Source organism: Ranitomeya variabilis, chromosome 3, assembly GCF_051348905.1.
Source record: "Ranitomeya variabilis isolate aRanVar5 chromosome 3, aRanVar5.hap1, whole genome shotgun sequence".
NCBI lineage: Eukaryota > Metazoa > Chordata > Amphibia > Anura > Dendrobatidae > Ranitomeya > Ranitomeya variabilis.
The window spans coordinates 607,692,907-607,720,182 of NC_135234.1; the positions used below are offsets into that span (position 1 = coordinate 607,692,907).

At 41.5% G+C, this 27,276-nt stretch overlaps 1 long non-coding RNA gene across 1 annotated transcript; it reads right to left on the minus strand.

The window, feature by feature from the left end:
* Positions 1-411: 411 nt before the first annotated feature.
* On the minus strand, positions 412-21,870 carry LOC143818430 (uncharacterized). The gene is made up of 3 exons (XR_013224538.1): positions 21,659-21,870; positions 1,515-1,577; positions 412-542 (listed from the first exon to the last, which is right to left on the minus strand). It is a non-coding gene; the product is annotated as an uncharacterized LOC143818430 (long non-coding RNA).
* Positions 21,871-27,276: the final 5,406 nt, after the last annotated feature.

A 27,276-nucleotide genomic window follows, 5' to 3' on the forward strand; every position in this document is an offset into this window, starting at 1 on the left:
GGTTTGTCTGGCAGTATTTTAGATAAACCTGGGTCCTGTAACAGAATAGGCCAAAATTTGGAAATAATCTCTGTCATTTCCCGCCACCTTGAATGGTAGTCAGTAACAAATCGAATTTGTCCATCTCTTTCAATATTTTTGTTCCTGTTAACTAACAAAGACTGTCGATCCGTGTTCCTTGATCTAACATAGGCTTTATGAATAATGTCACTTTTATATCCTCGTTTTCTAAACCTTTCTTTGAGATCGTTGGCTTGCTCTTCAAAAATGTTGTCTTGATCACAAATCCGTCTGGTTCTTAGGAATTGACCAGTCGGGATAGCTCGGATGACATGAGCTGGATGTGCTGATCTGGCATGCAATAGTGAATTAACACTTGTTTCCTTCCGATAGATAGACGTATGAAGTTGTCCTCGATCATCAACCTCTATCCTCAGGTCCAGAAAACTTATCACATCCTGTTTGACACTCCAGGTGAGTTTAATGTTCATATTATTTTGATTCAGATGTTGTAGAAAATTTTCCAAATCTGTTCGTGACCCCTGCCAGACAAACAAAGCGTCATCAATAAATCTCATCCATAGTAATACAGATGCCGCCATCACTGAATCCAGATTCTGGATGTATTCATGTTCCCAGAATCCCATAAAGAGGTTTGCGTACGATGGCGCAAACGCAGTGCCCATCGCCACGCCCCTCTTTTGCCTATAAAATCGATCCTTGAAGACAAAATAATTATGGTACAATGCATACTCCAAAATTTTCATCAAAAATTCTACCAAATCAGGATCCAATTGGCGGCTGGACAGATACCGTTTGATCGCAAATATTCCATGTTCATGTGGTATAGATGTATACAGTGATTCAACATCACAAGTGATGATATACATATCACTGCCCACATGTATCCCGTCCAAACGTTGTAGGGCTTTCAGTACTATCCTTAATGTAAGAGGGCAATTCCATAACAATTGGCTTCAGATAATAGTCTAAAAATTTGGAGATGGGTTCCATTAGACTGCCATTACCAGAGATAATGGGACGCCCTGGAGGTTCTATCAAGCTCTTATGCACTTTAGGCAATAAGTACAAGGTAGGGACCCTTGGTGAATCCAGTCTTAGTCCCTCCCAAATTTTTTTGGAAATTACCCCCTCATCTAGAGCGGAATCAAGAATATCAAATAATTTCTTTTGGTAATCCACAGTTGGGTCTTGTGGCAATTTTTCATAACAGCATGGGTCATTCAACTGTCGGAATGCTTCTTTTTCATAATGCGTGTAGGGCGACACTACAACATTACCACCTTTATCAGATGGTTTAAAAACTACGTCTTTCATCCTAGTTAATTCCCCAAGGGCAATTCGTTGTCCATGACTCAAATTATCAAATGATCTTTTAGTAGATAATTCACGTATGCCCTCACATACCATTTTAACAAAAACTTCAACAGATGAATTCAATGTTATCGAGGGAAAATTTTTGGACTTTTTTCCTATACAGTCGGGGAATTTACCTGATATTTCTTGTTGTTCTGCTAATAAATCTTCTAATGCTTGTAGTGCCGCCATTTCTTCTTCTGTTGAAAAAAGATTACCACAAGACATCTTATCAGTGTGATATTTTTTAAGGAGTACCTTCCTTGCAAAAAGAAATGTATCTTTGATTGCCGTAAATTGATCTACTTTTGCTGTAGGACAAAAACCCAAACCTAGGGACAATACTGACACTTGATCAGGGGTTAACTGTATATTAGATAAATTAATTACCTTCAAAGCACCATCATTGTTTGACTCTTGTTCTTGATAGTTGAAGCCCTTCCGTTTGTTTGTCTTAAATCTTGTATTATATCTATTGAAAACTTCCATGGAGTCTGCTTCAGAAGTATTTATTGATCCCACAGAACTAGTGCTGGTCATCGAACTAGTTGATGTTGATCTCCTCAAAGATGATCTACCACGCCATTTATAGACCTTTTTAGTTTGATAATCTTGGAGATCCCGTTGAAACTTAGACACTTTCATTTTTTGAATCTCAGATTCCCACTTATTAAAGGATGCATTTAATTCTTCATCAAATTTTAACACTTGATCATTTGTGAGATTTTTCTGTAGCTTATCTTGTAATGTTTTTATTTTAGTCTCAAAACATTCTATATTCTTTTTATCAACTTCTATTAAAATTTCCATGAAAGTATGAGAACATAAATTACAGGCATCTTCCCACCTTTTCAGCAGTGTTGCATCTTCCAGTGGAAACGAGGGAAACACCTGAACTCGCAGGCCACGTGGGATCAACTTCTTTTGTAGCTACTGTTCCAATGAGTTTTTATTCCACCAGGACTTAGTACGTTTGAATAGTATGTCTTTCAAAGACATTTTCTCCTCCTGGTTACTCATATTAGTCTCATTCATCCCACTAGGTCCTGTGTCCTTAAAAATGGTAGACATTTGTGATAACCAATTCACATCACGGTTTTTATAATCCATTATACTGGTTCTTTCGAATTAAAGCAAACAACAACCTATATAGAAAGAAACACCAGAGATAATAATTTTTATAAACTGAGGAAAAACACTATAGAAATGAACCCTTAAAAAATTTCCTTCAGACCAGATTATATTAAATAAAATATATTTTTTATTAAAAATAAATTGCAATCACAAAAAACATCACCAAAACGTATGGAAATTTTTATTATTATTAAAATTGTATAATCTACAACAGATATTTATTTATTAAGAATATAAAACATACAACTATAGATAATATGTATCTCCTCCAATCGAGGTTTACTTAGGGATAGATAAAAAATATATATATAAAAATCCCGTATGTGCAAGACAGGGCAAGTCCAAACTGATCAGTATAATAAACATAAAAATCAGTCAAATAAATTTGTGAATAACAAACAACTTTTGTGGACACACTGGTTGTTTTGTATGCAATTTATTTTTTATTGCACTATTGCACTTTATTATGAATTGATTTATTTTGCTGCACACAATAGGTGTGTGTGTGTGTATATATGGATATACACACATATTATTCACAAATTTATTTGACTGATTTTTATCACATATTATATTATTAAATTATTATTTGCTGCATTATATATATTTTTATGTTTATTATACTACATTGGGACGGTACATATCATTTGGTTTATCCATTTAATTAAATTGATATTTATTCTACCACCTCCACCTCTCTGTGGTAGTATATGATCCAATCATTATTTATTTATATTTTATTTATTATTTTAAAAAAGAAAAAAATTGAAAAAGCAAAAAAAAAAAAAAAATTTAAGGATTTTTTTTTTTTCTCATGTGTGTGTGTGTGTGTGTGTATATGTGTTCAGGCATGTGTGTGCATCTGTGATGTGTTTGTGGATAAGCAGTATACATGGGCATTTATGTATGTAGTTTTGGTCATGTATGTGTGCCACAATATATTCCTAATGATTTTTGGGTCACATTTGGTGGTCACATTATGCATATAATTATGCGTGTTTTGCATGTAATTAATTATTTGTTTGTTTATAAATTATGTTTATATATTTATTTTATAACATCATTTTATAGATTTTACATTTATTATTATGACTTATGGTTTAATGATTGATTTCTGCTGAAACCGGCTTTGTTTGGTGCCCTGGTTTATGATGGCTGCGGGGTTGTTGTGCGCCGATGTGCGCGTGCGCCGCTCCTGCTCTGTGGTTGGTTCCTAGGGATGTGTGTTGTCAACGGCGTCATATGACGCTCTTGGGAACGCACTTCCGGGTTCCGGACATAGTGGCGGCGGCGGCAGCGTGCGTTACTTCGGCGCCATGTAATCATGACATCCCCTAATTAATCTAGCTGCAGCTGCTACACAGCTATATAAATAGCCCTCCTACCCCACTCACATCACTCCCTGATGAAGCAGTGAGCGAAACGGCATTGGAGTGGTGTGTGCAGGGCAGTGGTACTCCTAACTGGTCAGTATTCATAATATATTTTGGCACATTTGGCAGCGCTTTTACTGGGTAATATATAATTATTTGTTTTTTGTTTTTGGCTCACAACTTTTGTGGACACACTGGTTGTTTTGTATGCAATTTATTTTTTATTGCACTATTGCACTTTATTATGAATTGATTTATTTTGTAACACTGTGAAAGCCTGCAGCCAATTGTTAATAGTTTTGGCTACTTTAGGCTTCCTGTCGTAGACCTTTTCACCCACACGTCTCTCCTTGTCCACCGAGTGCTGCTCGGTGGACACTAGGGACCAAATGTCGATGAACTCGTTAGCCCAAATTTGTTCTTTTACGCTAACATCCAAATGTGAACCTAAAGGTGGGACACCGCAAAAAAAATCCATCTTTGTAAATGTCTGGGCGGGGAGGGGGGGAGGGTTTGGGGGGTGCGACCGGTTGCAGGAGCCTGGGATTCACAAAAATCCTGCCGCTGCCCGTGCTAAGCGGAATCACCGTGTCTGATAAATTTACACTATTACCCCTGTCCCGGCCCCAGGCCCCAGTAAAGGGGTACTCACCGGATTGCATTTTGGACTCTGGACGGCTCTGCTCTTGGGTTTCATGATTGGTGGCACTTTGCCTTTCCGCTCGGGACGTGGACCTGTGGCGAGATGATAAGCGCCGACGAGACCTGCCAGATGAACTATCCGACGTAGATGGAGAACGCCATCTTGATGCCCTAGACCGTCTGCTGCGACGGCTGGATCTGGACCTATGATAGTGCCCCCTACTACTGTAATGCTCCCTATGCCTCTTCCGGCGACGGTGATAGTTTCCGGACGACGATGAAGAGGAGAGGCTGCACGCGGAGCGGTTACCCGCACTCTGTCCGCTAACCAGAGCCGGGGTGCCAGCACCCTGTGCGGGAGGTCCAACACCGGTTGTCACCAGCGATAAAACTGCTGAGGCGCTCTGATGTTCTCCTGCTGCCATTTGCGATGGAACTATTTGCCCCCCAGGTATTTGTGAAGGAGGTGCTGTAAAAATCAAAGGGCATGAGGGGAAAGGAGATTCCCCTCTAACACCTGCTTGCCAAGCCACAGTTTGTGGCCCAGACACTGAGGAGGAACTTATCTGCTGTTGAGCTGCTAATAATGCCTCCCATCCTCTCCCTGCATTATTGCTAAAATCTCCCCTTGGTTGTGGAGTCGGTGAAATAATGTCTTGTGACTCTCCTGCCCGGTTCTCTGTTCTCCCAGCCTCCTGAGAGGACGAAGATGACCCCTGCACTCCCCCCATATTCGCGGCTGGTATCAGCCCTGTCCCAGATACTGCAGCTAAAGGCTGCTGCTGTAAGCCTCCCCCCCTAGAGGCAGTGCCCGCCGAGTGAGCGGCGCCGCTATGCCCCAAAATTTCCCCTTCCTGCACCTGCCGAACCTCTGATGCCGATACCCGCTGTCTGGCGCCCACATGTGAGGAAACGCACGCGCTCCTCTTCAAATGTAATGGCGGGCTCAGGCGAGCCAGTGGCCGGGTGGCTGTGCCAGATCGCTGCCTGCCCGACGGCATCGCCTGGCTCGCCGCAGGGAGGGAGCTGCTCCCGGCCAGCAAAGCCGCTAGCCAACCGCTGCCCTCCCTGCTAATCTTCTCTCTCACCGCTTCCTGGAGCGGGTCCATTTCACCGGCAACCCCAACCAGGTCCGGGTTCATAATGAGGGACCAGAAGCCGCGTCCAGCACGACCGTTCCTCCCCTGAAATAGGCCACGCCCGCCAGCGCGCGGCCAACCAACCCCAATCGACGTCACCCTGTGGGAGACCGGGGGTAGCCATGCAGAGGCCCGGCAGTCAGGGGACAGCAGGACTGCCGCAGTGTCCCTCATTGTGGCCAGCACAGTGGCTCAGTGGATAGCACTGCAACCTTGCAGCGCTGGGGTCCTGGATTCAAATCCAACCAAAGACAACATGGAGTTTTTATGTTCTCCCAGGTTTCCTCCCATATGACAAGGACATGGTGACAGTGATTATAATGCCTGTAAAGCGCTGTGGAATTAATGGTGCTACATAAGTGAGTAAAACAAATAAATGCATTTCCTTTTTGTTTTTGGCCAAAAAGGTCTTTTTCAAAATGATCACTTCATGCTAACATTGTACTACTGACCATTTATGTCTTGTATTGGTCAAGTACTACAGGACAGTAATAGGCTGCGCTTACATTATTTATTCTTGCTTACATAGTGCCAACGTATTCCACAGCACTTTACAGTCATTTAAATCACTCAGCAATTCACAATCACAAAGTCTTTGATTTTTATTTTTGAGTAGAGTAGGAAACTGGAGTACCCAGAGAAAACATGAGAAGAACATACACACACCATGCTGATGCTGTCCTTGGACAGATTTGTACCTATCATGTGCCACTACCTCTGTACACTTATAGCTAAGCCCCTGACAAGAACATAGTAACCACCACATTGCTCTGCTAAATTTAGGCCACGTTCACTCGTTCAGTATTTGGTAACTATTTTATCAGTATTTGTAAGCCAAAACCAGGAGTGGAACAATCAGAGGAAAAGTATAATAGAAACACATGCACCACTTCTGTATTCATCACCCACTCCTGGCTTTGGCTTACAAATACTTATAAAATACTGAATACTGAATGTGAACATTGCCTTAAAAGAAGCAATTGTGGAAAATGCTAATATCTTGAAAATTACATAAGAAAATGCAGTAAAATATGAAATGAAAAGCACAGACTTGGCCAAAAAAAAAAACTATTTCTCACTTGTAAATGTTACAGTGAACTATAGTGTTAAGCCCCACCCCCACAAAATCAGACTCTGCTCAAATAACACATTTCATCTGTAACGATTTAGTGGTAGTCATTGTGGAATAATGATCTAATGATGATCCTGGAATATGTTATTTGACTAATGATTCTGGCAAATTGACGACTGCTGCTCGGCTTTGGCTGCTGGAGGTCATGATTCTCATCATAGGAGATAGACTTCGATTTTAAAAAGTGTTCTCATTCCAGAAGTATGTATCAGTGGGTTGGCAGGAATATTCCTCTCCGTAGACTCCAGCCACAGAGTTGCTGTATGTCCGCGGCTTGGGTTCCAATAAATATGTGGATTCATGGTCTGGTGACCCCCTATGGTTATATATTCTGTGTCAGCAAAATAATTTTATTACTGCCCGGTAGCCTAGAGTCCACATGTAGAAAGGTTACATTAGTCCAGGCATACAGTTTAAGTACAGACCAAAAGTTTGGACACACCTTCTCATTTAAAGATTTTTCTGTATTTTCATGACTATGAAAATTGTTCACTCGCACTGAAGGCATCAAAACTATGAATTATTAACACATGTGGAATTATATACTTAACAAAAGAGTGTGAAACAGCTGAAAATATGTCTTATATTCTAGGTTCTTCAAAGTAGCCACCTTTTGCTTTGATGACTGCTTTGCACACTCTTGGCATTCTCTTGATGAGCTTCAAGAGGTAGTCACCGGGAATGGTCTTCCAACAATCTTGAAGGAGTTCCCAGAGATGCTTAGCACTTGTTGGCCCTTTTGCCTTCACTCTGCGGTCCAGCTCACCCCAAACCATCTCCTTTGGGTTCTGGTCTGGTGACTGTGGAGGCCAGGTCATCTGGCGTAGCACCCATCACTCTCCTTCTTTGTCAAATAGCCCTTACACAGCCTGGAGGTGTGTTTGGGGTCATTGTCCTGTTGAAAAATAAATGATGGTCCAACTAAACGCAAACCGGATGGAATAGCATGCCGCTGCAAGATGCTGTGATAGCCAGGATGGTTCAGTATGCCTTCAATTTTGAATGAATCACCAACAGTGTCACCAGCAAAGCACCCCCACACCATCACACCTCCTCCTCCATGCTTCACGGTGGGAACCAGGCATGTAGAGTCCATCCGTTCACCTTTTCTGCGTCGCATAAAGACACGGTGGTTGGAACCAAAGATCTCAAATTTGGACTCATCAGACCAAAGCACAGATTTCCACTGGTCTAATGTCCATTCCTTGTGTTCTTTAGCCCAAACAAGTCTCTTCTGCTTGTTGCCTGTCCTTAGCAGTGGTTTCCTAGCAGCTATTTTACCATGAAGGCCTAAAAATGAACCATACGGCTGTTATAGAAGGGTTAATAGTTTGCCTTTAACTGCCTTGCCTTTAAGTGCCTTTTACCTTTAAGTGTTAGAATTATTAGAATCTGTTGACTCAGTAGTCTGATGGTCTCCTCTCCAAGGAGACTACACTTCTTATCATGTATGTTCTCAATAGTCAGTTACAATATGTTCTGAGCTATGGTAAATAGAATATGACCCTGGGTGCTGGTGGGGGCTACATGAGTTACATTGAAATGCATTGGATGTAAATGGTATAAAACATTGCTTTGGCTTTTTATATATCAGATACAAGTGACTTGCTCACGGGATACGTGTGAGGTGTCTTTTGTCTCCAAGCGCTTGTCAACTAAGGGCGTAAATCCACAATTAGGACTCACTGGTGATCTGTCAGCTGACACTGGGTCAGAACAAAAACAGCTACGACAGTTTGGCGCCCGAACGGGGACCGTGTAACCAGCCGCCTTATTCGGAATCCGTATGTGGGAGCTTCCAGAGAGATTGGATAATGCAAACAACAGCTGCAGCAAGGTGAGAAACGTTATTCTTACAATCTGTTTGCACCTGCAATCTCTCTTCCGGATTTCTCCATACCTCTGGGTAAAGGCTGTAAACACGGTTCAAAGAATCCACACATCACCAGTGAGTTTTGTGTTTGTTTTGTCTGTTTATGTCCGTATGAGAGTTGAATAATAGAGTAATAAGATGATAATTGTTATCTGTATTATTTGTCAATATCCTAATTGGTTGTGTATTTGTTTAGTGTGTGTAATACAAGAGCTGGGATAGACTCTGTGCAGTGTTGTTATTTTGGTCATTTTGGATTGGCAGTACATTATATGAAGCTGTATTTTGTATAAGGCCGTGGTTTTTGTTGTTTGGCCTTAAAGTGTTTTCAGAGTGTCAGTGGACACTGCTGCAGTTTTATTTATATAGAGTTGTGTTAAGTTCCAAAGTGCAGAATAGACAGGCTGTGTGAGCCTTGTATGTGTGTATGTCTATGAGAACCTCTGAATGAGATAAGAGGTGGAATGATTGAGATAAGGGATTTTCTTCTTGTGAAACTCAACTAAAAAGTGAAAGAAAAAAAAAACAAAAAACCAATCCCTGAGCACGTATGAATGAATGATCACATAAGTATCATTACTTATCTAAGTGTTGTTGAGGGTCCAGGATGAATGAGTTGTGGATATTTTTAATGTACATTTAATTTACATCTGAGATTCAGTGAAACCTGTGTTATATATGGTTTGACATTGGATAGGTTTCTATGTATGTCTATATGTGGTTTGGCCGGACGCGGTCAGAATCAGCTTTTTCAAGTTATGCAGTAATTTGCCTGTAAAGAGAAATTGTTTTTAATTCCGAGAGGATGAATGTTTTGTAAACTGCTTCTGTGTGTGTGAGGCACAAAGCTCTGATCAGCGCGAAATACCAGATGGGAGGAGGGAAGTGCACCCCTGCGCTACTTGCTTGAGATTTCTCCCCTTTGCGTTGTGGGCCAGAGGAAGGGGGGCCATGTATTGCATTCTAAGTTTCTCTGTCTTTGGTTTGGTACACGCTGAGAGATTTGTGTTTAAAGCAATAAGTACTGTATGAAATTGAAAGTGAAAAAGAACTGTGCCCATTTTAGAGGAAAATTTGTAAGTGCTTGAAATATTGAAAAGATTCTCCTGCTTCAAGTTCAGTGATTGATATAGCGAATTGAGGATCAACAGAGGAGATAGCCAACTGCACGGCTGATGTAGTATAGGTGGTGTAACCTGCTACAGTCAGTCTACGGCATTAGGTGGTGTAACCTTGCCGTCCATGGAGCTGTGCTAGCCAGCTGATTTACCGAGTGGTAGGTGGTTAACCTGCTTGGTAAAATCCTTTAAGTCCACCGAGTGGTAGGTGGTGTAACCTGCTTGGTGTTGTTGAGCGGATAAGTTGAAGCCATGGGCAACTTATTCTGTGTGCAGTCAGGGCCCCCAATGGGATCCAAAACCGCTATAGAGATTGTAAAAAACAGAGAAGGAAAGGAAGCAGTGAAAGATGTGAAACCAATATTGAAAAAGGCAAAAATGCCAGTGAGTGGATGTTTTGTTGTTCAAAAAGGCACAGACAAAGGACGAAAGTAAGGTGTATTATGAATGTTTTGATGCTTAAAAGTCCGACTATGACTGACACATTACTGCTACCGTTATACCTTTGTATAACCAGAGACCCAGACAAGACAGATGGACTATGGTCAGACAAACCCAGACTGGAGAAATACTCGTATGATTTGTGCTGCAACCTGACCTAAGAATTGCACTGAATCCTGTCCAGACAAGATCACATGTAGTGACATAAGAAGCTGACACAGGATTGTGGTTGGTGGATAGTGGGGACATTAACTTTTGGGAGTAGGCTGACAGTAATCCTTTTGGGAAGGAGCTGTAGACCAGCATGTCATGTCACCCCCAACCGGTCATCTAGTCACCCCCACCACCAGAGAACCAACCACATCAGGTAGGGTAGGACAGATATAGGAGTATTATCCCTGGAGGCTCTCTGACTAGTTAGCTACGCAAAAACAATTGGCTGACCCTAAGAACCAACCTTTCCCATTTTTCAGATAAAGACAATATGATGGACGTATAAGTGCACCTGGGCAGGCCTAGGTAGTTAGTGAGCACAAAAGCAGGTGACGTACTAGGACACATAATTAAGACACATACAGATGTGACAAAAGAAGAGAGTGTAGAGATGTACTTTGGACAATTACAGCTGAAATGGGCAGACATGGGGTACAGTCCCATAAACCCACTTGATGTTAAAGTATTGGTAATTACATTCATTGACGGTATGACCAAAAGCTTACAAGACACAGTACAGACAGCCAGACCTGAATGGAGAAATGTAGATCCAAAGACCTCCTTAAAAGTTGCTAAAGGAGTTGAACAAACTAGGACAATAAGACGACGTGTCATGTATGCTGGACTACAAGGACTTAGAAACAGTAAAGTGCTGGAATTGTGGAGAAAATGGACACTCAGACCAATCTTCCACCTTCTTCACCTCCAGACTAGGAAACTGACAACCCAGTGACAAATGTGTGCCCTGTTCTTGTCCCCTCTGGACCAGGTCCAGCCTTGATGGCCACCATACCAATGCCGGGAGGGAAGGAGACAGAATTCTTGATTGACACCGGGGCAGCCGGAACTGTGGTACACAAAGACTTGATAATGCCAGACATGATTACTGACGAGACTGTGGAATACGTGAGTGTAGAGGGACAAGCGACTGAAGCCCCTATGACTAAACAAATAAGACTAGAATCACGAGACCGTGCTTAGAAGAGCTGCTTACAAACTTATTGTCAGTGACAATACCCCTATGGATTTGCTGGGAGCAGAGTTGAGTGCTGGCTAGGCCATCATACAGTACTCTCCTGAGGGTATTACAGTCACAAGTCCCCTGTCATATAAACACCTGGGGCAGAGGGATGCCAGGGTCTTCCACGTGCACATTATACCACAGGTAAATCATGCACTATTATAGTTACACTTAATTCCATTCATTTGCCAGTTTAGTAGTTTCCTTACACAAGATGGTATAGTTACCATGTATTTCTAGGTTGTCTTCATATGATATATAGTTTTTTTAGCCATTCATTATATTGGCTCAACCCATAATCACTGTTTATTTGTCTTTTCCACTTCCTATACCTTATCGCAAGCAACTGGTATTGATATTTGGTAGTTTTCAAATCCCTTCTTTTTATATTTGGAACTGTTAGTTATGGATTTACATAGGGCTTCTACCTTCTTAAAATAAGCTTGTGCTTTGCTGTGGCCTATGGCATTGTGCTCTCCCATTTTACGACTCAGTATCTTTCGTAAATATATATTTTCATATATATAATTTCTTTTGGTAACATTCTGTGAATCAAATTTAGTTTTCTTAAGGGGTACTCTACCCAATCAAATACGGGTATAAATAATATTTGGTCATTAATGTGTGATTTATATAAACACTTGTGTAAATTTGCAGAAATGGTGTATATGGCAAGAGTAGTGAAAGTAATACCTGACACCAGAATGTCTGAGGACAGGGAAAAGAGTCAGGTACCAGACACCGTTTGGGCAAGGGGAAAATCTGATATGGGTCGGCTGCCCATTCCCCTTGTCATGATTAAATTAAAAGAAGGAACCACTCCTCTTTGGTTAAAGCAACACCCCTTTGTATCCCATTAAAAAGAAAAAGGACCCAAGGGTTCCCCTGACAAAGAATAGTTCATGACTTACAGGCCATTAATGATGTTACAGTGAGTGTGATCTCAATTGTTCCTAATACACATACCGTACGGTCACAAAATGTTTCACAGTCATTAATTTGGCAAATGCATTCTTCTCTGTACCCCTGCACCCTGACTGACAGCATCTTTTCTTTTTTACTTACGAAGGTAAACAAACACTGTTGGACGGTCCTCCCAAAAGGGGGAAAGAACTCCCCAACCATCTATCCAACAGCGATGGCAGGGATTCTTGAGCAGTGGCAACCACCTCATCCACAGACTGTACTATTGCAGTACGTGGATGACCTCTTGGCAGAGAAGGGTTGCAAGGTCTCCCGTGACAAATTACAGTATTGCAAACAAAAGGTGACATTTTTAGGGACATTGTATTGCTGAAGGTACAAGACACCTGACTGAAGACAGAAAACAGGCAATACAAAATCTCCCTTTACCCAGGTCACACCAACATCTACGTATTTTCCTAGGTTTGGTGACCTGCTGTAGGCCTTGGATAAGGTCTGCTTCACAAATGACGCAACCACTCTATGACAGGTTGTCATCAAACCCCTACAATCTCACTCAAGAAGCAATTGATTCTCTGAAGCTGCTCATTGTGCCAGCCCCGGCCTTAGGCATTCCAAACTATGATGCCATTTTTCTTATTTTGAACAGAGCAGGGAGGACATGCTACCGCAGTACTGACACAGCAATGTGGAGAGGAACAGAGACCAATAGCTTACTACTCAGCACAATTACACCCAGTGATTAGAGGGTCTCCTACGTGTGTCTGTGTTGTAGAGCTGCTGTATTACTGCTAGGCATGTGAGCTCACACTGACTTTTTCTTTTGACAATTTGTTCCCCACATGACATTAATGCCATACTTGTACAAGTTCAACCAAAACACCTGTCTATGAATAGACAGATCAGACTCAAATGTGTTCTAATACTAATTCCTGAATACGTCACCCTCAAAAGACATAGTGTTCTGAATCCAGCTACTCATCTGCCTGTGGATTCAGAAAAGGGGGAATTGGTGACAGCATTAGAAGAAAAAAAAAAAAAAAGTACACTGGTACGTTGACATGACGCACAAACATGACTGCATAGGAACTGATGAGTCAGGAGACAGTATGTTTTACATATGTTCATGAAAAAAAAAAAAAAACCTGTTCCTAATGCATATTTTGAAGTTTTTATTTTTATAGATGGCTCCAGATACCACCAGGATGGGCGATTCTACACTGGACATGCAGTAGTATCCTCACATGAGGTAATCCGAGTTGAACCACTCCCTCCTCACATGTCGGTACAGGAGGCAGAGTTGAAGGCACTCACTGAGGCGTGTAGAGCTGCTGCAGGTAAAGTCGCTAATATTTACACAGATTCGAATTGTGCATGGGGAATATCCCATGATTATTGCCCTGTCTGGAGAAGCAGAACGTTTCTTACATCAGCCGGTAAGTCCATTAAAAATGCAGTGCTGATGAAACAATTAGTGGAGGCATTGACGTTACCAGTCCAGGTTGGCATCGTCAAGGTAACAGCACACACGGACGGTGACTCTGTGGAGGTAGAGGGCAACAGAAGGGCGGACGAGGCTGCTAAAGTAGCAGCAAGGCGGCCTAGGGAGCAGTGGACGGTGGCGGAGAGTCAGCGTATTCCAGCCACACTGAGCCTAGATGTCCTGAAATCCCTCCAGCTGCCCAAACAGAGAAGGAACACGGGGGAGAATGGGAGCTGAGCTGAACTCAAAAAGAGTTTTGGGAGAATAAGGATAAATTGTATATACCAAGGTCCCTGTTCCTAATTATGGCACAAGCAACACTTGGCCCCACTCACACCTCAAAATGTCACATGTGTCCATGGTAGATGCCTTCCGGATCGCTCCTGGTTTCAGTTACGCAGCAGCAAAGCTCGTACGGTCATGCCTCATCTGTGCACAGCACAACCCTGGTAAAACAGTAAAAATCCCTAAGAAAGCGACACCCAGGCCTCTCTACCCATTTCAGAGACTGCAGACGGGCTACATACAGCTACCCAAGGTAGGAGTGTGTGAAAAATGTCCTAGTATGTGTAGATCTCTTCTCTGGTTGGCTGGTAAAATGTGCAAATACTAAAGCGCTAAAGCGACTGCAGACAACCTAATGAAAGAACTGATCTGCAGGTATGGTGTCCCAGAAACCACAAAGAGCGATAGGGGTACACACTTGCAGGCCCTGGGAGTACAGCAAGCATATCATGCACCATATAGACAACAAAGTAGTGGGAAAATGGAAACACTAAATGGGACACTTAAACTGAAAATTCAGAAGCCATGGCAAACACAGGAAAGAGCGGGGTAGAGTGCTTGTCTCTTGCACTCTTTCTAGTTAGACACACTCCAAATAGAAAGACAGGCTTGTCCCCTTTTTGAAGTCCTGTTTAATAGTTTGCCAAAGACTGGTCTGTACTTCCCACAGGTGCTACAAATGCAACACGGTGCTATGACAGCCCATGTCCAGGCCTTGCAGAACAGACTTAATGTGGTGCATAAACATGTGTTTTCATCCATTCCAGATCTTAATGCCAGTGCGGACGCACATCTGCTAAATCCAGGTGATTGGGTGGTCATACACAGACACGTAAGAAGGAGCCTATATCCACGGTTTGACGGCCCGTTGTAAAGTCCAGTTGACCACATTCACTTGAGGGAACGCCCACCTGGATCCATGCCAGTCACTGCAAAAAGATCTTTTCACTAGCAGAAAGACTGTTGTCCTAATCACCTTGCTGGCAGTGGTAGGATGTTTGCACCTTACAGAGACACTGGATAAACTTTTAAGTGTTGACAAGGACAACAAACTTATTCAGCATCTTGCTTTTCTTACAAGCGACGCGGAAGGACAAAAACTGCTGGACTGTTGGATCTGTATACACAGCCCAGTATTTGTAAGGGCTATGCTGTACTTAGCCTTTACCCCTGGAGCCAAGGAAGGTATTAACACCACACAGCATACCCAATGAGACTTGGACTCAGGTTTTCTAGGTTCCTTAAGGCTCTTAATGAGACTAACACAATATAGAGACTCCTTTTTAAATCCAGCCGATTGGCTTAGCGGCCTAGCAGGATGGATTATTTTTGGTATTTTTCAGACTTGTATGCAAATCTTGTTGCTTTGCTTATTGTTTTATGTAGCCGTAAAAGCGCTAATATATGTATTACCTAAGGCTGAACCTTCTGTAGTATATCATAGGCCCCGTATGGCCACTGCTGATGGGAAGTTGAGTGTCCACACTGAGGGTGGATGGGCGAAGCAGGTAGCAAGTCCCCTTGTGGGTACTAGACCCATGAGATAGTAGCTCCTTTGTGGACATCAGCTGACCCCGTAGCAAAGGTTATACCATTTACAAAAGGGGGAAATTGTTATAGAAGGGTTAATAGTTTGCCTTTAACTGCCTTGCCTTTAAGTGCCTTTTACCTTTAAGTGTTAGAATTATTAGAATCTGTTGACTCAGTAGTCTGATGGTCTCCTCTCCAAGGAGACTACACTTCTTATCATGTATGTTCTCAATAGTCAGTTACAATATGTTCTGAGCTATGGTAAATAGAATATGACCCTGGGTGCTGGTGGGGGCTACATGAGTTACATTGAAATGCATTGGATGTAAATGGTATAAAACATTGCTTTGGCTTTTTATATATCAGATAAAAGTGACTTGCTCACGGGATACGTGTGAGGTGTCTTTTGTCTCCAAGCGCTTGTCAACTAAGGGCGTAAATCCACAATTAGGACTCACTGGTGATCTGTCAGCTGACACTGGGTCAGAACAAAAACAGCTACGACACGGCGCTGCTTGGTTGCTCCAGGTGAATAAGCAGCAAATATATGGACGAAATCACTCCCAATCGTCCCAGAAATGGTTAATCAAAGAAAACAATATGTGATATTTGCGCTAAGTTCACCTATATGAAGCCATAAATAGTTAACCCCTTAATCCCATCTGACGTACTATACCGTCGAGGTGGGGTGGGCCTTAATTCCCGGTGACGGTATAGTACGTCATACGCGATCGGCCGCGCTCACGGGGGGAGCGCGGCCGATCGCGGCCGGGTGTCGGCTGCATATCGCAGCTGACATCCGGCACTATGTGCCAGGAGCGGTCACGGACCGCCCCCGGCACATTAACCCCCGGCACACCGCGATCAAACATGATCGCGGTGTACCGGCGGTACAGGGAAGCATCGCGCAGGGAGGGGGCTCCCTGCGGGCTTCCCTGAGACGATCGGTACAAGGTGATGTACTCACCTCGTACCGAACGTCTTCTCCCTGCAGGCCCCGGATCCAAAATGGCCGAGGGGCTGTATCCGGTTCCTGCAGGGAGCACTTCCGGGTCGGAGCAGGCTGCAGATGAAAGCTGCAGCCTGCTCCGATGAAAGTATGATCGCGGATCTGATAGAGTGCTGTGCACACTATCAGATCTGCGATCTGTGATGTCCCCCCCTGGGACAAAGTAAAAAAGTAAAAAAAAAAATTTCCACATGTGTAAAAAAAAAAAAAAAATAAAATAAATTCCTAAATAAATAATAATAAAAAAAAAATATTATTCCCATAAATACATTTCTTTATCTAAAAAAAACAAACAAAAACAATAAAAGTACACATATTTAGTATCGCCGCGTCCGTAACGACCCAACCTATAAAACTGCCCCACTAGTTAACCCCTTCAGTAAACACCGTAAGAAAAAAAAAAAAAAAACGAGGCAAAAAACAACGCTTTATTACCATACCGCCGAACAAAAAGTGGAATAACACGCGATCAAAAAGACGGATATAAATAACCATGGTACCGCTGAAAACGTCATCTTGTCCCGCAAAAAACGAGCCGCCATACAGCATCATCAGCAAAAAAATAAAAAAGTTATAGTCCTCAGAATAAAGCGATGCCAAAATAATTATTTTTTCTATAAAATAGTTTTTATCGTATAAAAGCGTCAAAACATAAAAAAATGATATAAATGAGGTATCGCTGTAATCATACTGACCCGAAGAATAAAACTGCTTTATCAATTTTACCAAGCGCAGAACGGTATAAACGCCTCTCCCAAAAGAAATTCATGAATAGCTGGTTTTTGGTTATTCTGCCTCACAAAAATCGGAATAAAAAGTGATAAAAAATGGTCACGTGTCCGAAAATGTTACCAATAAAAACGTCAACTCGTCCCGCAAAAAACAAGACCTCACATGACTCTGTGGACCAAAATGTGGAAAAATTATAGGTCTCAAAATGTGGAGACGCAAAAACTTTTTTGCTATAAAAAGCGTCTTTTAGTCTGGTTTCATACTTGCGTTTTTATCTGCATGCGTTTTTTAAAAAAAACGCATTTGTGAAAAAATGCATGTAAACGCGGTAAAACGCATGCGTTTTTATAGAAAAACACAAGAAAACAAGAAAAAAACAAAAAACCCTAACCCTACCCCTAACCCTACCCCTAACCTGAAAAACGTGGCACTGAAATACGTGGCACTGAAATATACGTTTATATACGTATATACGTATATAAGTGCCACAATATTTCAGTGGCCACGTATATAAGTGCCACGTATATAAGTGCCACGTATTTAAGTGCCACGTATTTAAGTGCCACGTATTTCAGTGCCACGTATTTCAGTGCCACGTATTTACGTGCCACGTATTTACGTGCCACGTATTTTTCAGTGCCTGAAATACGTGGCACTGAAATACGTGGCACTGAAATATCGTGGCACTGAAATATCGTGGCACTGAAATATCGTGGCACTGAAATATCGTGGCACTGAAGTATTTACGTGCCACGTATTTTTCAGTGCCTGAAATACGTGGCACTGAAATACGTGGCACTGAAATACGTGGCACTGAAATATCGTGGCACTGAAATACGTGGCACTGAAATACGTGGCACTTATATACGTGGCACTTATGACTGTCAGAAAATGTTCAGTAAACGGTTAGGGGTGAGGTTAGGGGTAGGGTTTCAGGTAGAATTGGGGAGTTTCCACTGTTCAGGCACATCAGGGGCTCTCCAAACGCGACATGGCGTCCAATCTGAATTCCAGCCAATTCTGCGTTGAAAAAGTAAAACAGTGCTCCTTCCCTTCCGAGCTCTCCCGTGCGTCCAAAAAGGGGTTTACCCCAACATATGGGGTATCAGCGTACTAGGGACAAATTGAACAACAACTTCTGGGGTCCAAGCTCTCTTGTTATCCTTGGGAAAATAAAAATTTGGGGGGCTAAAAATCATTTTTGTGGGAAAAAAAATATGTTTTATTTTCACGGCTCTGCGTTGTAAACTGTAGTGAAACACTTGGGGGTTCAAAGTTCTCACAACACATCTAGATAAGTTCCTTGGGAGGTCTAGTTTCCAATATGGGGTCACTTGTGGGGGGTTTGTACTGTTTGGGTACATCAGGGGCTCTGCAAATGCAACGTGACGCCTGCAGACCAATCCATTTAAGTCTGCATTCCAAATGGCGCTCCTTCCCTTCCGAGCTCTGTCATGCGCCCAAACAGTGGTTCCCCCCCACATAGGGGGTATCAGCGTACTCAGGACAAATTGGACAACAACTTTTAGGGTCCAATTTATCCTGATACCCTTGTGAAAATACAAAACTGGGGGCTAAATTTCATTTTTGTGAAAAAAAAAATATATATATTTTCACGGCTCTGCGTTATAAACTGTAGTGAAACACTTGGGGGTTCAAAGTTCTCACAACACATCTAGATAAGTTCCTTGGGGGGTCTAGTTTCCAATATGGGGTCACTTGTGGGGGGTTTGTACTGTTTGGGTACATCAGGGGCTCTGCAAATGCAACGTGACGCCTGCAGACCAATCCATTTAAGGCTGCATTCCAAATGGCGCTCCTTCCCTTCCGAGCTCTGTCATGCGCCCAAACAGTGGTTCCCCCCCACATAGGGGGTATCAGCGTACTCAGGACAAATTGGACAACAACTTTTAGGGTCCAATTTATCCTGATACCCTTGTGAAAATACAAAACTGGGGGCTAAATTTCATTTTTGTGAAAAAAAAAAATATATATATTTTCACGGCTCTGCATTATAAACTGTAGTGAAATACTTGGGGGTTCAAAGTTCTCACAACACATCTAGATAAGTTCCTTGGGGGGTCTAGTTTCCAATATGGGGTCACTTGTGGGGGGTTTGTACTGTTTGGGTACATCAGGGGCTCTGCAAATGCAACGTGACGCCTGCAGACCAATCCATTTAAGTCTGCATTCCAAATGGCGCTCCTTCCCTTCCGAGCTCTGTCATGCGCCCAAACAGTGGTCCCCCCCCACAAATGGGGTATCAGCGTACTCCAGACAAATTGGACAACAACTTTTGGGGTCCAATTTATCCTGATACCCTTGTGAAAATACAAAACTGGGGGCTAAAAAATCATTTTTGTGAAAAAAAAAAATAATTTTTATTTTCACGGCTCTGCGTTATAAACTGTAGTGAAACACTTGGGGGTTCAAAGCTCTCAAAACACATCTAGATAAGTTCCTTAGGGGGTCTACTTTCCAAAATGGTGTCACTTGTGGGGGGGGTTTAATGTTTAGGCACATCAGGGGCTCTCCAAACGCAACATGGCATCCCATCTTAATTCCAGTCAATTTTGCATTGAAAAGTAAAATAGCGCTTCTTCCCTTCTGAGCTCTGCTATGCGCCCAAACAATGGTTTACACCCACATATGGGGTATCGTCGTACTCAGGACAAATTGCACAACAACTTTTGTGGTCTAATTTCTTCTCTTACCCTTGGGGAAATAAAAAAATGGGGGTGAAAAGATCATTTTTGTGAAAAAATATGATTTTTTATTTTTACGGCTCTGCATTATAAACTTCTGTGAAGCACTTGTTGGGTCAAAGTGCTCAACACACATCTAGATAAGTTCCTTAAGGGGTCTACTTTCCAAAATGGTGTCACTCGTGGGGGGTTTCAATGTTTAGGCACATCAAGGGCTCTCTAAATGCAACTTGGCGTCCCATCTCAATTCCAGTCAATTTTGCATTGAAAAGTCAAATGGCGCTCCTTCCCTTCCGAGCTCTGCCCTTTGCCCAAACAATGGTTTACACCCACATATGGGGTATCAGCGTACTCAGGACAAATTGCACAACAATTTTTGGGGTCCAATTTCTTCTCTCACCCTTTGGAAAATAAAAAATTGGGGGTGAAAAGATCATTTTTGTGAAAAAATATGATTTTTTATTTTTACGGCTCTGCATTATAAACTTCTGTAAAGCACTTGTTGGGTCAAAGTGCTCACCACACATCTAGATAAGTTCCTTAGGGGGTCTACTTTCCAAAATGGTGTCACTTGTTAGGGGTTTCAATGTTTAGGCACATCAGGGGCTCTCCAAATGCAACATGGCGTCCCATCTCAATTCCAGTCAATTTTGCATTGAAAAGTCAAATGGCGCTCCTTTGCTTCCAAGCTCTGCCATGCGCCCAAACTGTGGTTTACCCCCACATATGGGGTATCAGCGTACTCAGGACAAATTGTACAACAACTTTTGGGGTCTATTTTCTCCTGTTACCCTTGGTAAAATAAAACAAATTGGAGCTGAAATAAATTTTGTGTGAAAAAAAGTTAAATGTTCATTTTTATTTAAACATTCCAAAAATTCCTGTGAAACTCCTGAAGGGTTAATAAACTTCTTGAAAGTGGTTTTGAGTACCTTGAGGGGTGCAGTTTTTAGAATGGTGTCACACTTGGGTATTTTCTATCATATAGACCCCTCAAAATGACTTCAAATGAGATGTGGTCCCTAAAAAAAAATGGTGTTGTAAAAATGAGAAATTGCTGGTCAACTTTTAACCCTTATAACTCCGTCACAAAAAAAAATTTTGGTTCCAAAATTGTGCTGATGTAAAGTAGACATGTGGGAAATGTTATTTATTAAGTATATTGTGTGACATATGTCTGTGATTTAAGGGCATAAAAATTCAAAGTTGGAAAATTGCGAAATTTTCCAAATTTTCGCCAAATATTCGTTTTTTTCACAAATAAACGCAAGTTATATCGAAGAAATGTTACCACTAACATGAAGTACAATATGTCACGAGAAAACAATGTCAGAATCGCCAAGATCCGTTGAAGCGTTCCAGAGTTATAACCTCATAAAGGGACAGTGGTCAGAATTGTAAAAATTGGCCTGGTCATTAACGTGCAAACCACCCTCGGGGCTTAAGGGGTTAAAATAGTTAAAATACTGGGAAATGTCATAAAACAAGGTTCCCCATACAGGACTGTGATTAACAAGATGTATTTACCTTAATATCAAAGAAAAGGAGATCTGTGTCCTAGTGCTGACATGCAGAAAGGTCCTTCACTCATGCGCTGAAAGGTTGGTATCTGAAGCCTTCTCTGAATCTCTGTTCCAAAAATATCCAATATGTTGCAGAGCAAAATAGTAGTATAGGAGACGCTGTCCCGGCCGGTGACTAGCGTATTCTCCCAAAGCTTGGTAACTACCGTGTACAGGCAGTGGTGGCCGCGTGTATAGAGCTGAAGCCGACAAGGTGCAGGACCTTGTGTGACGTCACAGTCACGTGATATGTACACGTGACCAGCTGCAAAGCTGCTGAGCTGCGGAGCCAAGGAGCTACGAATAGCACACAGGACCAACTAATCCTACGCGTTTCAGAGTCACTGACTCCTTCATCAGGGATGGTGCTGTGTGCAAGATGTGTGCTTTATATAGCGTGCCGCTTTTTTTTTTTTGTCCATTTAAAATTTGCTCAGTGGATAAAAGCAAACAGTTCTATCTCAGTATTTAGACCGTGGAGTGCCAAAGTATTCAGTTCAAATATGTATCTCATTTCTTCTTTTGACATTTGGTGAATAAAGTTGCCACCCCTCCAGTCTTTTTTCACTATTTTCAGTCCAGTGACTAAGATGTCCTCAAGTGAACCCCCGTGATATTTGGCAAAGTGTTGAGATAAAGGGTGTTCCGAGAATTTTTTACTGATGTTGCACAAATGTTCTCTAATCCTTACCTTCATAGGGCGAATAGTACGACCTATGTATAATTTCTTGCAAGGGCACATGATGCTGTAGATAACTCCTTTAGTGGAGCAGGTGATGAAATCTTTATTAATTACTGTTGACTGATTGGAGATGGAGATTTGTTTTTTTGTGCCTAATTTCTTACATGATAAGCATTTTTTGCATGGGAAGAAGCCATTGGGGCGTTTTGATAAAAATTGATGATTTTTTTCTTCTTTCTCCAGAGGTCTACATATCGTTGGGGCAATTAGATTCCCCAAATTTTTTGCCCTTTTGAAAACGAATTTTGGACGCACTGGTAGTAACTCCCCAATTATCTTATCCTCTTTGAGTATGTTCCAATATTTATTTACAATCTTGTTCAGCAGTCCACTTTTAGAATTATATTGCATTATAATTGGAATCTCATAATCTCCCCATTTTTCTCCATTCATTTTTTCTGACTTCTTTCCTATCTGCATCAGGAACCTTTCCCTTGGGTGTTCTCCAACCTGTTCCTTAGTTTCTAACAGGAATTTTTTGTCATATCCTTTAATTACAAATTTCTCCACCAAGAGGTTTGCTTCCTTATTATAGTCATCCAATCTAGAGCAATTTCTATGTGCCCTGATGAATTGGCTCTTTGGAACATTGAGAAGCCAACTGGGAAGATGACAACTGTCCAATGCTATATAGTTTCCAGAATCAGTGGGTTTGTGATATATTTGAGTATGTATTTTGTTGCTATCAATAAAAATTCTTAAGTCTAAAAAATGTATTTCTTTATTGTTTATAACTGAAGTGAATTTTAAAAAGTAATCATTTGTGTTTAAGTGTTGAATAAAATCATTTAATAAAATGGGGCCCCCAGACCAAATAAATATGATATCATCAATAAACCTCTGCCATAGGACCAGGTTCGCCCGTAGCTCCCCCCCCACTGAAGATGGTTTCTTCTTCCCACCTCCCTACGTAAAGGTTGGCGTAACTAGGGGCGAACCTATGGCAGAGGTTTATTGATGATATCATATTTATTTGGTCTGGGGGCCCCATTTTATTAAATTATTTTATTCAACACTTAAACACAAATGATTACTTTTTAAAATTCACTAAAGTTATAAATAATAAAGAAATACATTTTTTAGACTTAAGAATTTTTATTAATAGCAACAAAACTATATAGCATTGGACAGTTGTCATCTTCCCAGTTGGCTTCTCAATGTTCCAAAGAGCCAATTCATCAGGGCACATAGAAATTGCTCTAGATTGGATGACTATAATAAGAAAGCAAACCTCTTGATGGAGAAATTTGTAATTAAAGGATATGACAAAAAATTCCTGTTAGAAACTAAGGAACAGGTTGGAGAACACCCGAGGGAAAGGTTCCTGATGCAGATAGGAAAGAAGTCAGAAAAAATGAATGGAGAAAAATGGGGAGATTATGAGATTCCAATTATAATGCAATATAATTCTAAAAGTGGACTGCTGAACAAGATTGTAAATAAACATTGGAACATACTCAAAGAGGATAAGATAATTGGGGAGTTACTACCAGTGCGTCCAAAATTCGATTTCAAAAGGGCAAAAAATTTGGGGAATCTAATTGCCCCAACGATATGTAGACCTCTGGAGAAAGAAGAAAAAAATCATCAATTTTTATCAAAACGCCCCAATGGCTTCTTCCCATGCACAAAAAAAAAATGCTTATCATGTAAAAAATTAGGCACAAAAAAACCAATCTCCATCTCCAATCAGTCAACAGTAATTAATATTAAAGATTTCATCACCTGCTCCACTAAAGGAGTTATCTACAGCATTATGTGCCCTTGCAAGAAATTATACATAGGTCGTATTATTCGCCCTATGAAGGTAAGGATTAGAGAACATTTGTGCAACATCAGTAAAAAATTCTCGGAACACCCTTTATCTCAACACTTTGCCAAATATCACGGGGGTTCACTTGAGGACATCTTAGTCACTGGACTGAAAATAGTGAAAAAAGACTGGAGGGGTGGCAACTTTATTCACCAAATGTCAAGAGAAGAAATGAGATACATATTTGAACTGAATACTTTGGCACCCCACGGTCTAAATACTGAGATAGAACTGTTTGCTTTTATCCACTGAGCAAATTTTAAATGGACAAAAAAAAAAAAAAAAAGGCGGCACGCTATATAAAGCACACATCTTGCACACAGCACCATCCCTGATGAAGGAGTCAGTGACTCTGAAACGCGTAGGATTAGTTGGTCCTGTGTGCTACTTGTAGCTCCGTAGCTCAGCAGCTTTGCAGCTGGTCACGTGTACATATCACGTGACTGTGACGTCACACAAGGTCCCGCACCTTGTCGGCTTCAGCTCTATACACGCGGCCGCCACTGCCTGTACACGGTAGTTACCAAGCTTTGGGAGAGTACGCTAGTCACCGGCCGGGACAGCGTCTCCTATACTACTATTTTGCTCTGCAACATATTGGATATTTTTGGAACAGAGATTCAGAGAAGGCTTCAGATACCAACCTTTCAGCGCATGAGTGAAGGACCTTTCTGCATGTCAGCACTAGGACACAGATCTCCTTTTCTTTAATATTAAGGTAAATACATCTTGTTAATCACAGTCCTGTATGGGGAACCTTGTTTTATGACATTTCCCAGTATTTTAACTATTTTAACTATTTATAGCTTCATATAGGTGAACTTAGCGCAAATATCACATATTGTTTACCTTGAAGGCCTGCTGCACAAAGTCTCCTCTTAACAGTTGTTGTAGAGATGTGTCTGCTGCTAGAACTCTGTGTGGCATTGACCTGGTCTCTAATCTGAGCTACTGTTAACCTGCGATTTCTGAGGCTGGTGACTCGGATAAACTTATCCTCAGAAGCAGAGGTCACTCTTGGTCTTCCTTTCCTGGGGCGGTCCTCATGTGAGCCAGTTTCTTTGTAGCGCTTGATGGTTTTTGCCACTGCACTTTGGAACACTTTCAAAGTTTTTCAAATTTTTCGGACTGACTGACCTTCATTTCTTAAAGTAATGATGGCCACTCGTTTTTTTTTTTACTTAGCTGCTTTTTTCTTGCCATAATACAAATTCTAACAGTCTATTCAGTAGGACTATCAGCTGTGTATCCACCAGACTTCTGCACAACACAACTGATGGTCCCAACACCATTTATAAGGCAAGAAATCACACTTATTAAACCTTACAGGGCACACCTGTGAATTGAAAACCATTCCCGGTGACTACCTCTTGAAGCTCATCAAGAGAATGCCAAGAGTGTGCAAAGCAGTCATCAAAGCAAAAGGTGGCTACTTTGAAGAACCTAGATAATAAGACATAATTTCAGTTGTTTCATACTTTTTTGTTAAGTATGTAATTCCACATGTGTTAATTCATAGTTTTGATGCCTTCAGTGTGAATTTACATTTTTCATAGTCATGAAAATACAGAAAAATCTTTAAATGAGAAGGTGTGTCCAAACTTTTGGTCTGTACTGTACATCCATATATATTTGGACAGAGACAACATTTTTCTAAATTTGGTTATATACATTACCATAATGAATTTTAAACAAAACAATTCAGATGCAGTTGAAGTTCAGGCTTTCAGCTTTCATTTGAGGGTATCCACATTAAAACTGAATGAAAGGTTTAGGAGTTTCAGCTCCTTAACATGTGCCACCCTGTTTTTAAAGGGACCAAAAGTAATTGGACAGATTCAATAATTTTAAATAAAATGTTCATTTTTAGTACTTGGTTGAAAACGCTTTGTTGGCAATGACTGCCTGAAGTCTTGAACTCATGGACATCACCAGACGCTGTGTTTCCTCCTTTTTGATGCTCTGCCAGGCCTTCACTGTGGTGGTTTTCAGTTGCTGTTTGTTTGTGGGCCTTTCTGTCTGAAGTTTAGTCTTTAACAAGTGAAAGGCATGCTCAATTGGGTTGAGATCAGGTGACTGACTTGGCCATTCAAAAATATTCCACTTCTTTGCTTTTATAAACTTCTGGGTTGCTTTGGCTTTATGTTTTGGGTCATTGTCCATCTGTAGTATGAAATGACGACCAATCAGTTTGGCTGCATTTGGCTGGATCTGAGCACACAGTATGTCTCTGAATACCTCAGAATTCATTCGGCTGCTTCTGTCCTGTGTCACATCATCAATAAACACTAGTAACCCAGTGCCACTGGCAGCCATGCATGCCCAAGCCATCACTGTTATGATCTGGTGGCCTAAGAGCAGCATGAGACGTACTCTGGAGAAGGTGGTACCTGTACTGACCGCAGACCCTGAACTTAACACCGCAACTAGAAGTAGCCGTGGAATGTACCTATCACTCCCTAGACATTTCGACACAGCCGGAGGACTAATTACCCCTAGAGATAGAAAAGGGAAAACTATCTTGCCTCAGAGAAAATCCCCAAAGGATAGACAGTCCCCCACAAATATTGACTGTGAGAGGGGAGGGAAAAAATATACACAGACTGAAATCAGAATTTAGCAAAGGAGGCCACTTCTAGCTAAATAGAAAGGATAGGACAGAGTACATGCGGTCAGTATTAAAACACTAGAAAATATCCACCACAAAAAATACAAAATCTCCACAGCTAACTAAAGATATGGAGGGTATATCTGCATCTCCAGAGATACCAGCTTGGCTAAACAAATCCTTATACAGACCAAGCTGGACAAGACAAAAACATGGAAAAGAACTGAACAATAAGGCCACAGCATGTGGACAGAAAAAATCAAGGCCAGAACTTATCTTTGTTGAAATGAACAGCAAAGCAGGAGAGACCAGGCAGGGATGTGAATCCTCCAGGAACAATGGACAACTGGCACTGACTAAAGGGTCAAGCAAGACTAAATAGCCCAGTCAGAATTGCAAAAAGTGAACACACCTGATAAA